The following is a 13,385-nucleotide window of genomic DNA, read 5'->3' as shown; positions in this document are numbered from 1 at the left end:
CGGCCGAGGCTGGCTGGGGTGTGTCAGAGCAGCGTCCCTGACGGACCGGCTTCTCCACGTGGTGACGAGGTGCTTCCCCTTCCTCACCAGCAGCTGTGGCCCTGCTTCCCACAGAGCCGAGAAGTCGCTCAAATGGCTTGTGCGGTGTTCTAGAAAGATGCACTGGGTACCTACCGTCTGCACACGGGTAACCATCCCTTCCTCCCCCCCTCCCCCCCGCTCTTTGTGCTGGAGCCACGTGAGTCCCTGGGGGGCTCTGCAGGACTCTCCCCTCCTCTCTCGACCTCTCGTCCTGCATAAGCCCTCCTTCGCAGGGAGCCTTCCCTAACCTCCCCGGCTAGACCAGCCCTCACGTGGCACCTCACCTGTGTGATGACTTGTTTGCCTGTCTCCCCCTGGACGGAGGGCTCCCCAGTAGCAGGGGTGCGTTTGCACCGCTGTGTCCCCACGGCCGGGAGAGTAGGGGCTCAGCACGTACTCGACAGCCCGTCAGCCGGACGCTTCAGAGGAATGTGTAGGGCAGAACACGAGGACCACAGCGTGCCCCTAGCACTGGGATGACGAAACAGTGGGCTCTCTGCATCTGCGCGTGGAGAGGAGATACCATGGGAGCCCCGAGGCCTCGGGACCCAGGCTCCTGGGCCTCGGCCGGTGTCACCGTGTGTCCTGAAGCCAGTGAGTGGGTCCTGCTGCAGAGCTGAGCCACCCCTCAGGCCTTGGGGTTCTCGTTAGTTTAACAACACGCCTAGTTTTGGGCCCTGTTGATGACTCCTTTCTTGAAATTCTCTCCTGCATAGCTTTTCCCAGCATTTTATTTCTAAACTGGTTTCTTACTACTCTGAAAACATCTGGCCCCCTCTCCGCATTCATCTGCTCCATCAGAGTCCTCGCTCCAGATTTCAGCTCTGCGCCGGCCTGCTCCCCGCAAGGCGCCCGCGTTCCACAGGATGCTGTCAGAACCTCTTGGCCTTTAAGAGGCACCGCCAGCATCTCTCCTGCCACCTCCCCACTGGTCCTCTCCACTCCTTACACCAGGCCATTTGCATTCACTGAAGAGTCCCTGTGTTTTTTATGCTTTGGTGCCTTTGCCTCGGTCTAGAAAGGCTGCCAGGCCCCACTCTTCCTCCCATCTCGCAATCCTTCCCACCGCTTCTGGGATGGGGAGTGTTTGCAAACCCAGGTCATGCTGCTTCCGGCTTCCCTTCCCCTGCGAAGAAGCCTGGGCCGCCTTCTAACACGTCAGAGAGCGCCTGGTGGGTAGCAGACCTATAATAAATACTTGGATAACTAGAAGGACAGTTCTTTTACCTTTCTTTTTTTTTTTTTTTTTTAGTTCTTTTACCTTTTAATGACACATATAAATATTAACCTGAATGCCAAATACCGCTCATGATAAACTAGAGGATCCCTGGATAAGCATTCCCTCTTGAGAGCAGGCCTGTTGTAGATGAAAGGTAAAAGGTCAGAAAGTTTATTACATGAATAACCCTGATCTACTTTGAGGGTATTTTTCTTTCTCACATAGTTACAATTCCTTGTCACCCCTCCCAAAATGGATTTCTTGTCCACAGGGTAGTAAATGTTACGTGGTAGTACATGTAGTAAATGTTACTCCACGCTTTAAAATGATACATCTGCCCTGAAAATCTTGAGGTATTTTCTTTCCTGAGGTGATTTTATTTTCAGATTTGCAAGAGAAGATTATTTTATACCAATCACAGTGTATGTGTGGTAAAGCCCCACATTGCCGTGCTGTTTTATGAGCTGTTTTATATGCTTTTATGCTGTTTTTGTGTTCGGGGCAAAGCAAGGAAGCCCTGGAGGAAAGGCTGTTTGATGCATTTCCCTCTGCAAAGTAGCAGCACTTCACGTGGGAGTGCTGTGTTCATTCTAGAACTTCTCCCCTGGAGAGGTAATAGGACATTGCTTTCTCAGCTTTCAAAAGGGTATTACAGTAGTTCTCTCTTGACACAGATACCACGTTTGACCTCGTTCTGCTCTCCCCTAGTAAAATGTTTTCCTTAACATCCTAAGAATTATTGATGATCCTCTTGGTGACATAATTTCCAAGAAAGTTTTCAGGAAGATTTGGAAATCATTAGTGCTTTCACTGGGATCACCAGATGTGAAGGAGAATTAAGAGTTAAACTGTTTGGCATTGACTGGTATTAGATTATGAAGTGTATTGTTATATTGGAAACAAGAATCAAAGGATAGGATTAAATAAGCATGTGCCTGGATTTAAAAAAGAAAAAAGAAGTTTTAACAGCATGGTCCCCAGGGACGGATGTAGCGCTCGCTCTTCTAAAATATTTTAAAGGTGATCTGGAAAAGAGAGTGGAGCACGTGTCAGCTCTTCTAGGTAAGAAAGTGGAGTTGATTGGCCCAGGTTGAGAGAAGGTCCCAAAGTATGTGGGTGGGCAGGTGGGCAGAGGAGGGCCAGGCGGGGCCTCATCTTCTGCCAGTTCAGCTCTCAGTGGGTCCTCCGGTCTCCACCTGACAGAACGCTGCGATGGTTCCTTCACAGGGTCTGTTCAGCAGGGTTCATTTCTCGCATCTTATCCTACTAAGCTGTTCGGCTTTTAAATGTGTGTTACCACTCTCCATCATCACATACATAATATATATGCATACATAACTTATTCATGTGTTTAAAAATCTTCACAGATTTTAATCTACCATCTTTCTTTCTCTCTTTGCTTTGCTTTCATCTTTTTCTCCTCACTCTTTCCCCAATACTTTTCTTATTTTTAGACAGGTCATTTTGTAGGAATAATGTGGTAGGATATTTATTATGAAATGTTGACAATTTAAAAAGAAATTTTAGAATGAAAATACCACTTAGGAACTTTCTTTTTAAAGTTCAGTAATTGCTTAGCTCCCAAACACAGAGTTACCCACTATATCCTTTTATGATTTCTAAGAGGTATTATAATCCACCTTCCATTACCTGTGGGAGATGGGGCTTTTAAGTGACATTGATGTGCCTCGTTCTTACAGCCCTGTCTCGACATCTGTGCTGTTACCACTGAAATGATGGCATAAACTTTGGCAAATATAGCTTCGTCACCTTTTGAAATCTACTACAAAATGCTTTATTGATTTTGGTTTTTTGTTTGTTTTGGCCGCGCCGTGCGGGATCTTAGTTCCCCAACCAGGGATCAAACCCATGCCCCCTGCATTGGGAGCACAGAGTCTTAAACACTGGACCACGTAGGAAGTCCCGATTTATTGATCAATTGTTTAGTACCTATGTTTGATTCTTAAAATTCAGTTCGAATCAGCTAGAGATTTAATACTAAATATTCACAATAATAAATATTGTTTTAAACCTGTAAAGTAGGTATATGACTCCGTTAATGAGCTAAGGCATGAAAAATAAAAGTTATTTGGATTTCGTCAAGGTGTTCACATTGCATGTTTCATAGACCTCTTGGTTAGTTGTCTATGATAATAACTTTGATCTGGGCCATTAAACAGTCTCAGAAATAAAAGTCTTTTGTTTTGTTTTTTTCGGTACGCGGACCTCTCACTGCTGTGGCCTCTCCCGCTGCGGAGCACAGGCTCCAGACGCGCAAGCTCAGCGGCCATGGCTCACGGGCCCAGCGGCTCCGCGGCATGTGGGACCCTCCCGGACCGGGGCACGAACCCGTGTCCCCTGCATCGGCAGGCGGACTCTCAACCGCTGCGCCCCTAGGGAAGCCCGAAATAAAAGTTTTTTGTAAAAGGATAACCAGTTTGTTATTTTCCTATTTGTAGACATTAACCTATATTTTGGTCCTTTATCTGCCCATTTCTTCTTTTAATGTATTCCCTCTTGAGTACTATCTGGTCGTTTTCTGACCTGATTTAGAATCTCTAGCTTATTTCTATTTTAAAAACAAGGACCAAATTTAGCAGGAGACCATTGGCAAGATAAATTGGACTAGAGGCTCAGACTAACACCAGCAGGTTTACTTTGTTGTGTTTAAATGAAGTACTCATTTTCCATGAAATAACAAATTTCACTTGCAGACATGATTTATTCAGATCTGAAGAAGAGAAACTAAAAAAAGGATTATTCAAATTTTAGATTTGTAGGGAAAGTAATGTTTTCAGTTATCTCATTTGGATTCTCAAAATGCTAACTTAAACCAAGTCCAGCAGTGGCATAAGACAGTGGATTCAAAGTCAGTTTATATTCCAGCAGATAAACAGGTGATGTGACCCCCCCCCCCAGCTAGATGTTCCCCATTTGCTCAGTCCATGAAGAAGCACGCATTGAGTACCTACTGTCTACACACAGATAACCGTCCTCCGAGAGCCCTCGTCTGACTGGGGAGAAACATGTGAACAGATCCTAAGGCAATTTGGGAAGAACAGTGTTAGAAATATTCGGGACCTGGGAGAATGGGGGCCCGGGGGGCGTTCGGACCTGCTGGCTTGAACAGCTGGTGCTTAATGATAATTTCACATTTACAAAATAGAACATTAGAGATTATAGTGTTAATGCAGAGAAGGATCTTGTGTGAAATCTCCCTTTTTCCAGTTGTAATTTGAATTTATATGTTGAAAATGGAAAGTTTTTATTACTAAGGAATTTACCCTGATTTGCAGTTTACCCTGATACCTTTTAAAAAATGCAGTGCATTGACATGGTTATTAAAAAGTAAATTTTACCATAATTTTAACCAATTTGATCACTTATTTTAGTTTTGTTAAACTAAGTTTTGTTTTAAAGTGTACCATATGCTTCTGAGGAAACGTGATGGATTTTGTTACCCACGCTTACTAATATCACTGTCAACCGCTTTTAAACTATACCTAATCACTGGAGTAATCTAGAGTTGAAAGAGATCAAACTTAAAAATTAGAATTTTTTTAATATTTCAGAAGTCTTTCTTTTTAGTATTGCCTCTCTCATCTGTGAAACAGTTTAAATAAATGTATGTCCTATAACGAAATTCTTACTTGTCCATTAAGTTTGGGTTCTGGTGAGATAAAGGTAATATTTCTAGTTAAAGAGTGATGTTCCTAAACCCTGAATGAAGAGGTGCGCCCACAAACACAAGAAGAAAAGTGTACCCACATACAGTGTCCAATGGTATGAGTGATGTTAAATATTAGAAACGTACTGAAGTATTTACTTGAACCAGAGAAAACGATGGAAATTGGACACCGGCTAATTTATAACTTGGGATACTGTCAGTGCATAATTATTATCCAAAGGTGGAACATAATGAAACTGACGTGGCAATGTTTTTATACATAGTGGTGGGGAGAAAGCTACTTAACTCTTGTTTTGTTTCTTGGATAATGTTAAAGGCTGGAAGGGGTCAGTGTTTCCCACTCTCAGCATCCAGATTTCATCATTGACCTGGAGGAAAAGCCTTGAGTGGATTAGAAACAGCTGGGATGAAGTGCCTGCCTTTGCCTTCTGCTTAAAAAGGGAACCTGCAGCCTCCAGAGGGAGTGGACTAAAGGATGCTAGACAGCATCAACTGAGAGCCGGCTCCAGGCATCAGAAAATGTAGCTAATTTTAGATAACCTTCACGGGGCTGTCTTCAATAGCTCACATAGTTGGTTGCCCCAAAATAGTTGATACTTTTCTACTGACTGTGTAGTATTTTACATACAAACTGAAAGTTTCTCATTATACAAGTCAGGCAGATCGCAAATTTGTCTTCAGAAAATCATTGTGCCAGTGCAGATGGACACTTCTTTTAAGAATACCATGTGATATGCACAAAAATACAAATCTACAGATCTCGACTAGCCGCACAACCATGAGATTTATCAGGAGGCACTTTTACAACGGAAATCTCCCTTTATTAACATGAGTAAATGTTCAAAAATGTCATAGAGCCACTTTTTAGGAGGACACCTATATTTTTAAATATTTTTTTTCATTTATTTATTTTTTTGGCTGCATGGGGTCTTAATTATGACAGGCGGGCTGGGGGGGGGTCTTCGTTGCAGCATGCAGGATCTTTAATTGCAGCGCGCGGGTTCTTCATTGAGGTGCGTGGGCTTCTCTCCAGTTGTGGCCTGCGGTTCTCTCTCTGTAGTTGTGTCACGCGGGCTCCAGGGCACGTGAGCTCTTCGTTGCGGCACCACGCGGGCTCTCTAGTTTTGGTGCGCAGGCTCGGTATTTGTGGTGTGCGGGCTTAGTTGCCCTGTGGCATGTGGGATCTTAGTTCCCCGACCAGGGATCCAACCCACGTCCCCCTGCATTGGAAGGTGGATTCTTCACCACTGGACCACCAGGAAGTCCAGAGGACACCTATTAATTTACAAACTACAGGACAGATCTGTATTATATACTGCATATCATATACTGCTCATTTGACTAAGGAGGAGTGGCATTTAATTGACTCTGAACCTGGTAGGTGGTTAAAGTGCAGCACTGCCTTTCCCATTGGTGACTGGCTGCCAATGTTAGCAGCTCCAATGTAACAGGAGCTCCAGACAGTCCAGGGATGCACTGTCCCTAGAGTAAGTCTCGGTCCCCCTGGCTTACTGTGTAGTGGCCTGTGACTGGTGGTTACCTGCCCAGGTCTAGCCTGTGGTGTTAGGGCTGCTGACCTGAGTTCCTCTTGGTGGAGCAGTTACTGTGATGTCAGCTGTGCTGCCTTCTCCGTGCTGTTCCCTTTTGGTTTATATCCTGGCCTGGTGCTTGGCATCCCTACTGAGTCAGTCCGTTTCTTAGGGCAGATAGTCATTCTGTCGGAATGTAATGCTTTTTCTCACTGATAAGCCAGACCCTCCTCCAGTTCCAGTTCTGCCGTAACTGCTAACAGAGACATTGCCATTGGTCTTCAAATGTACTTGAATAGGGTCCTTTTCCATAAGGGAGGACATCCTACGTATTCAAGGATTGGTGAGTCCTCTGTTTCATCTTGAGTGTATCCATTTCAAGCCCTGATGAAGCAGACAGATTACTTGACACTCCCCTCCACCCCACCCACCATGCCCCAGAAGGGCCACCGACGCCCAGGGCAGTGCGGTCAACTCTCAGGCCTCTGAAAGGAGCCAGAGTGGGTGGTCTTCCTGAGCACAGGATGTCAGCAGGGGCTGGGCCAGCTCAGAATCCAGCCGTGGTAACCAGAGAGAAACCGGGTGCTGAGGCTGGAGCACCCCACCCATGCCTACATCCTGCCGCACGCTGGGGAGAGTCTGGGGACACCCCGCCCACAGGCTCACCCCGTTTCTTCTGAACTTCGTTGACTCTTCTCATCCCTCCCTCCCTGCTGTCTTCTGCTCCTCCTAGGTGAGTGAGTGCAGCTGGAGAAGGGATGCAGATCGGATTTTTCTAATTTATCAAGAGGGTCTTTAAACTGTAGAATTCAATTTGACCTGTTATGTTGTAAACTCTGTGGCTCAGGCAGAATGACAGCCAAATCGCGAGCAGTTGTTAGTGGCGGCCACGTCCCAAAGCAGAGCTGATTTCTCAAGAGATCTGGTGGCTGCAGAAGCTCCTCATTATGAGCTTAGCTTTCTAGGCTCACCTCGAATTTCAGATCCAAGGCTGTGTTACTTTCCTTTGCTCTAAATTCCTTTGTATTCATATCATTTCTACCGAGGCATGACCATCCTGGAAAGATATCGTGCGTAAGGGCGATTTGGGGTCAAGGGGGAGCTTGGTGAATTGTAAGATGGAAAGTGAGTAGTCTGACCTGATTCCTGTTAACCCCGTATTTCCATCTGGTGATTCGTGATTCTGTTTTTCAGTACATTTCCACCTTTACAGACATACTGATCTTAGAAGATTATCTCCCGATTCTGTTTTCCATTTCCAATCATCAATAGTGATCCATTGATTTTGACTGTTAAGGAAATCAGCTCGTGCTTATGAAGGTATCTGAACACCAGCAAATCACAAAGGCAACTGCTGACTCTCATTCCCTCCCAGGCAGAAGGAGCCTGTAGTTCTCCCTCTCCGGGGAGTTGAGTGTTGTACTACTTTACAGTCATCCTTTGAATCATGTAACATGACGATTTGACGTGATGATTCTTAATTGACTTGGGGTTAGGCAGACAATTCTCGTATTTGGTTTTGCCTTCAGATTTAATGACATGGAGGCTTTGAGAAGTGAGCAAATTCAATTTTTCTGGTGTCTGTTATACAGCGTTATTAAGAATACAGCACTGTGCACAGAATATAAAGTTAGGTCCTCCTCTCTTCAGAGAATATAAAGTATCGCTAGGAAGCTTCTGTCTGATCAAGCCCCTCTTTGCCTGTCCGTGTTCTCCCTTTCCCTCTCAGACTCTCTCTCATAAGTCAGGCAGATATTGTAGGATTCATGCATTTATTCAGTAAATACTTAGGATTGCGTGCATTGGGGTGCAGTGGTGCATCCCATGGACGTGGTCCCTCCCCTTCCACGGAACTTCCAGTCTAGTGCAGGGATTGGGGGCAAATCCATCCCCATTAGCCTGTCTTTGTAAACAAGGTTTTGTGGGAACACAGCTGTACCCATTCGGTTACGTACCGTCTGGCTGCTCTGGGCACTATAATGGCATCTTGAGTAACTGCGGCAGAGACCCTGAGGTCTAAAAAGCCTGGAGTGTTTCCTGCTCCTGCCGCAGGGGGTGAGGTGGAGAGATGAGTGCAGGCTGGAGCCGGAAAAGCTCTGGGAAGAGTGTCTGCTCTCCTGAGGGAAGGGGGCCGGCGTGGAGCCTGGAAGCAGGGGAAGGGACGTGTTCATACTTGAATTTCAGGGAAGTCACACCGGCTGCTGTGCAGAACAGTAATGACGAGAGACAGCGAGTGCACGCGTTGGAGGGAGAAGCACTAATGCCCGGGGTTCAGGCGCACGGGCTCTGCCCGGATGCACGTTCCAGCCTTGCCTTGTACTGATCCCGACATTAGGTCACTTCTCTTTTGGCTCTTCCGTCTGTACAATGGGGGTGGTAATCACAGAACCTAACTCTTGGCGTTGAATAGGTTAATATGCGTGAAGCACTTAGAACACAGTGTTTGCAGTCGTCACTGTTCTTCCTGTTCTAGTCATCCTGTTAAGAGGGCAGAGTGGCCTTGGCAGTGTTGGCAGAAAAATTAATCAATCTACGAAAGAAATGGAAAAAATTTTTTGAGCCAAATTTGAGGATTATAACCCAGGAAGAGCATCTCAGAAAGCTCTGAGAACTGTTCTGCCTGTTAGGAGTCCGGGCACAGGTATATAAGTTTTTTGAGACAGAGGGCGCTACGTCCAATGCCGTATCATTGACAGTTTACATGATCCAGATCTAAGTGGCATCGTGGTGGGTCACGTGAGCCCTTACAAGCTCAAGACGGAAGGTTGTCTTTTAAGCAGTTGTCTTGTTGATGCTGGGAGAAAGTCGCTCCTGATGGCCGAGCAGGTGTTTCTGCCGATGGGGGGTTGGGTTGATGTATAATGCAGACACACAGTGCACAGTGGGGGAGAGAGGAGGCCAAGGGGCAGAGAAGAACTTCTGTGTTGAAATTTTTCTTGTCTTGCCGTAGAATACGAAGCTTATTTCACGGCAGTGAGGGTATGGAGAAAGTGGCCGGGCTCAGGAGCTACACAAGGCAGTAGGGTTGACAGGAGTCAGGGATTGGTAGGCCGTCAGAACAAGCGGCTGGGGATGCAACGTAGGACTGGTGTTTGATCGGTCGAGTGGGCAGCGGCTCCCGTCCCCGAGGTGGGGAGGACAGTAATGGAAACGGGTGTGTGACGTGGGGTGAATGGGAAGTTCATTCTGGGGTCTTTTCAGTTTAGGTGCCAGTTTGATTCAAGCAGAAATGTTGAGGAAGCAGTTGACTGTGGGCCCGGAGATGAGAAGTGAGATGTGGGCTGAGGAAACGGGGGTAGGAAAGATCAAATGAACCTGCACCTCGCTCGGGAGAGGAGACGCCAGAGTGAGTAGGAGTGACAGGCAGGCCCCTAACAGATCTACAGAGAACACCAAGAAGCAAAGGTTAGGGGACTCCCGGGTGGTCCAGTGGTTAGGACTCTGAGCTCTCACTGCTGAGGGCCTGGGTTCGGTCCCTGGTCTGGAAACAAGATCGCACGAGCCTGGCGGCCAAAAAGAGTCAAAGGTTACACGAAGGGAAGATCGAAACAATTTTTGGAGGAAGATGAGCACGAAGTTCGAATCCATTAAACGTTCTCTTGTTGAGGTGGGGGAGTCTGAGAAACGTTCAAGTTTGCGAGTCTCACATCAGACCCCACGCACCTAAACCACAGCACGTCTCTCACAATTCGGGTACCTGATTTCACGTGCTCTCATGTTGCGCATTCTTCCAGTAAGCCATTTTCCCCCAGTGGAATGTTAGGCACTACAGAGGATGCTCTGTTGACCTTCAGTGACCTGTTCAGTGTACTTTTCTGTCCCTTTTCCCCTCCCCTCATTCTTTACCTACCCCGTTACTGGTTCACTGGAGTCTTGATGTGGAAAGTTGAAGTGGGGGGACCATGTCTTCCTCCTTTTTTGTGGGGTACTTTGTTCAACATCAACGACTTGAGTCCAGTATCTGAGAGTTTTATAATGACCTCTCTATTTTAATTTGTTTATTACAACACTGTGGTTGTATAGTATAATTTTGGAAAGAGCCAGGAGATAAGTGGAGAAAAGGACACTTTCCCATCACCGGAATCACCCCCAGCTTCCGCGCCTGCCTCTTTGTGACAGAGGCGTGCTTGGCTTCCTCTCCTCAGGATGGGTTAATTCCCACCAGAGAGAACCCTCAGTGCTTCAGGACACGGATCTCGGGCAAGGCTGCTTCCTGCCTCCAGACTAGCCCTACTCTGACCCTTAGAGCTCACAGGTTAGGCTTCAGCTACGTCCCTACTACTCGACTCAGGTGTGCGGTGGTCAGAAACCTGATCCAGAAGCCTTATCCACCTGTACCTGGACAGGCATCACATTAGATGGTTAGGCGAAGTGCTGCATCTTATGTTGTTTTGTGCTACAGGAGGAAAATCGTGGAGAAGCTTTGAAATGGACCAAAAAGATTATGGGGTGCATTATCTAACTCGGCTTTCTATGTTATCTCACCCTTTCATTATCTCTGAGCTGTTTTACCGTCCTGTAAATGATAGAAATCTGCTAGTAATGCACAGACGTCTTGTCCATTGAAATGGCAGTCATGTACTGTGGAATGCAGTCGGTTACTGCTCTCTGGATATTGACCAGTTTTACCAGTTTTGCCTCTATTTGTAAATTCTTTGCAGTATTCTTGATATTTATGTATTTGTTCTTTGGATTCACCTTTGAACTGGTTGTAACGTCTTACGGTTCCTTTTAAAATTAATCGGTCAATTAAAATCTGTGTCCCACGTTCAGAAAAAAATTCTTGTCATACACACACATGTGTGTTCATATCTGCATGTAATATCTCTAGGAAGATTCACAAGGAAGTGCTGGCTGTGAGCACCTCTGCGGAAGGGAAGGTAGGAAAACTTGCCTTTCACTGTATGCCCTTTGCGATCCTTTGAATTTTGTATCACATGCTTATAGTGTTACCTAAACAAAGAGATAAACTTGTTAAATTCCTTTTTGAACTCTCTCAAGTCAATCCTTAGCTAGGCGTTACCAAAACTTCATCATCGACTAAATTCACATTTGAATTAGCTGACTTTCCAAAGAGACCGTTGTCTCTAGATAAACTACTGGTAGACGGCAACCTGCATATCAGCATCACACCTGGAGCCTCACTTCTGTACTCTTTAAAGTTTTTAACTTCATTTTTCAAGACAGCTCTAACACTGTAGAAACATGTCAGTGGGAGGGGGGTACTAATTCTTTCATGAATCTCTTAAGGAACCAGGGGATCTTGGCATGAGGTGGGTGGCAGACCAGCCGGCCGTCTGCGGTTCCGGTTCTGACCTCTTCACCTCGCTCCAGCCCAGCTGCACACATTCTCTATCGACCTCTGCTGGTTATAGCTGGAGGTGCTCCCTTTAAGCCAGAGGAGCGCAAGCTTGATGTATATTGAAATCACCTGGGGAGCTTTTAAAATTCTGATGCCCCAACCAATTAAATCACAGTGTCTGAGGGGTGGGACGCAGACGTCAGTATACTTAAAGCCACGGAGGTGATGCTGACCTTGAGAAACAAGGCTCTGTGCATGGATTCAGGAAAAACTTCACATGTGACACCCCAGAAGCAAAAGCACTCAGAATTTCTTTTTTTTTAATGTTTGTTTATTTATGTATTTATTTTCGGCTGCGTTGGGTCTTTGTTGCTGTGCGTGGGCTTTCTCTAGTTTCAGCGAGCGGGGGTGGGGGGGGCCCCGCTCTTTGTTGCCGTGCGCAGACTTCTCATTGTGGTGGCTTCTGTTGTTGCGGAGCACGGGCTCTAGGCGCGCGGACTTCAGTAGTTGTGGCCCGCGGGCTCAGTAGTTGCGGCACACGGGCTTCAGTAGTTGTGGCTCGCAGGCTCTGGAGCGCAGGCTCAGTAGTCATGGCATGTGGGCTCAGTAGTTGTGGCACACAGGCTTCGTTGCTCCCTGGCATGTGGGATCTTCCCGGGCCAGGGCTCGAACCCGTGTCCCCTGCATTGGCAGGCGGACTCTCAACCACTGCGCCACCAGGGACACCGTGCACTCAGGACTTCTGACGGGAAGATATGTGCAGGGGGTGAGGAAAGGGAGACACCCCTCCCAGAATACCTGTACACACAGCGTCTGTGTTTCCTTGGGATGCTTCTGGAACGTGGCCAACTTAGGTACTGGGTGTGGTTTAAAAGCCCCAGCTGACTCAGTTACAGTCACTAGGGCTTTTTTTTTTTTTTTTTTAATATAGTTTGGAACTCAGCTAAACTTTCACTGAGCAGGAAATACCTAATGGGGGCTGTTGAGTGCAAATCCCAGCCCTGTTCCTCTGGCATTTGGAGCACGAAGCCAGCCTCGGGGTGGGCGATGCCTAACAGCACGGCCACCATGTGGCTGTGTGACCGACAAAACATCATATTCCTCGTACACCAGATAACTGGGAAAACCACACTGTACAACAGGACCTGTTAAGTGCCTCCTTTAGTCACAGGTCCTAGAACCTCCTTGCTCTGACCTGTGACAGTGTGCTTTGGGACTTCCCTGGCGGTCCAGTGGTTAAGACTCCGTGGTTCCAACTGCAAGGGCCATGGGTTCGATCCCTGGTGGGGGAACTAAGATCCAACATGCTGCACAGCGTAGCCAAAAAAATAGGGAAAAAGAAAGAAAACAGCAATATGCTTTATTAAGGGGTCTTTGATAGAGTCGTGTTTATAAGGGGAGAAGTAAAAAAATGCATCCACCTCTTTGTCTTGGAACGGTTAGGCAAGGAAATAGTCTCTTCTTGGCTCCCCCTGGGAAAGGTACCTTCTAATGGGGGCCCTGATTCATGGCCTGCTTCTGTTTCATATTTCAGACCATTTGATTGTTGCCTCAGCTATTTTGAAA

At 46.6% G+C, this 13,385-nt stretch overlaps 1 protein-coding gene across 3 annotated transcripts in view; it reads left to right on the top strand.

The window, feature by feature from the left end:
* Positions 1–13,385, top strand: part of GALNT7 (polypeptide N-acetylgalactosaminyltransferase 7) — a 117,910-nt gene that overhangs the window by 44,187 nt on the left and 60,338 nt on the right. The gene's annotated exons all lie outside the window — the stretch shown is intronic.

The sequence above is a fragment of the Grampus griseus genome (genome assembly GCF_964374135.1).
Source record: "Grampus griseus genome assembly, chromosome: 6".
Lineage (NCBI taxonomy): Eukaryota > Metazoa > Chordata > Mammalia > Artiodactyla > Delphinidae > Grampus > Grampus griseus.
This window is presented reverse-complemented; position numbering and strand designations above follow the sequence as displayed.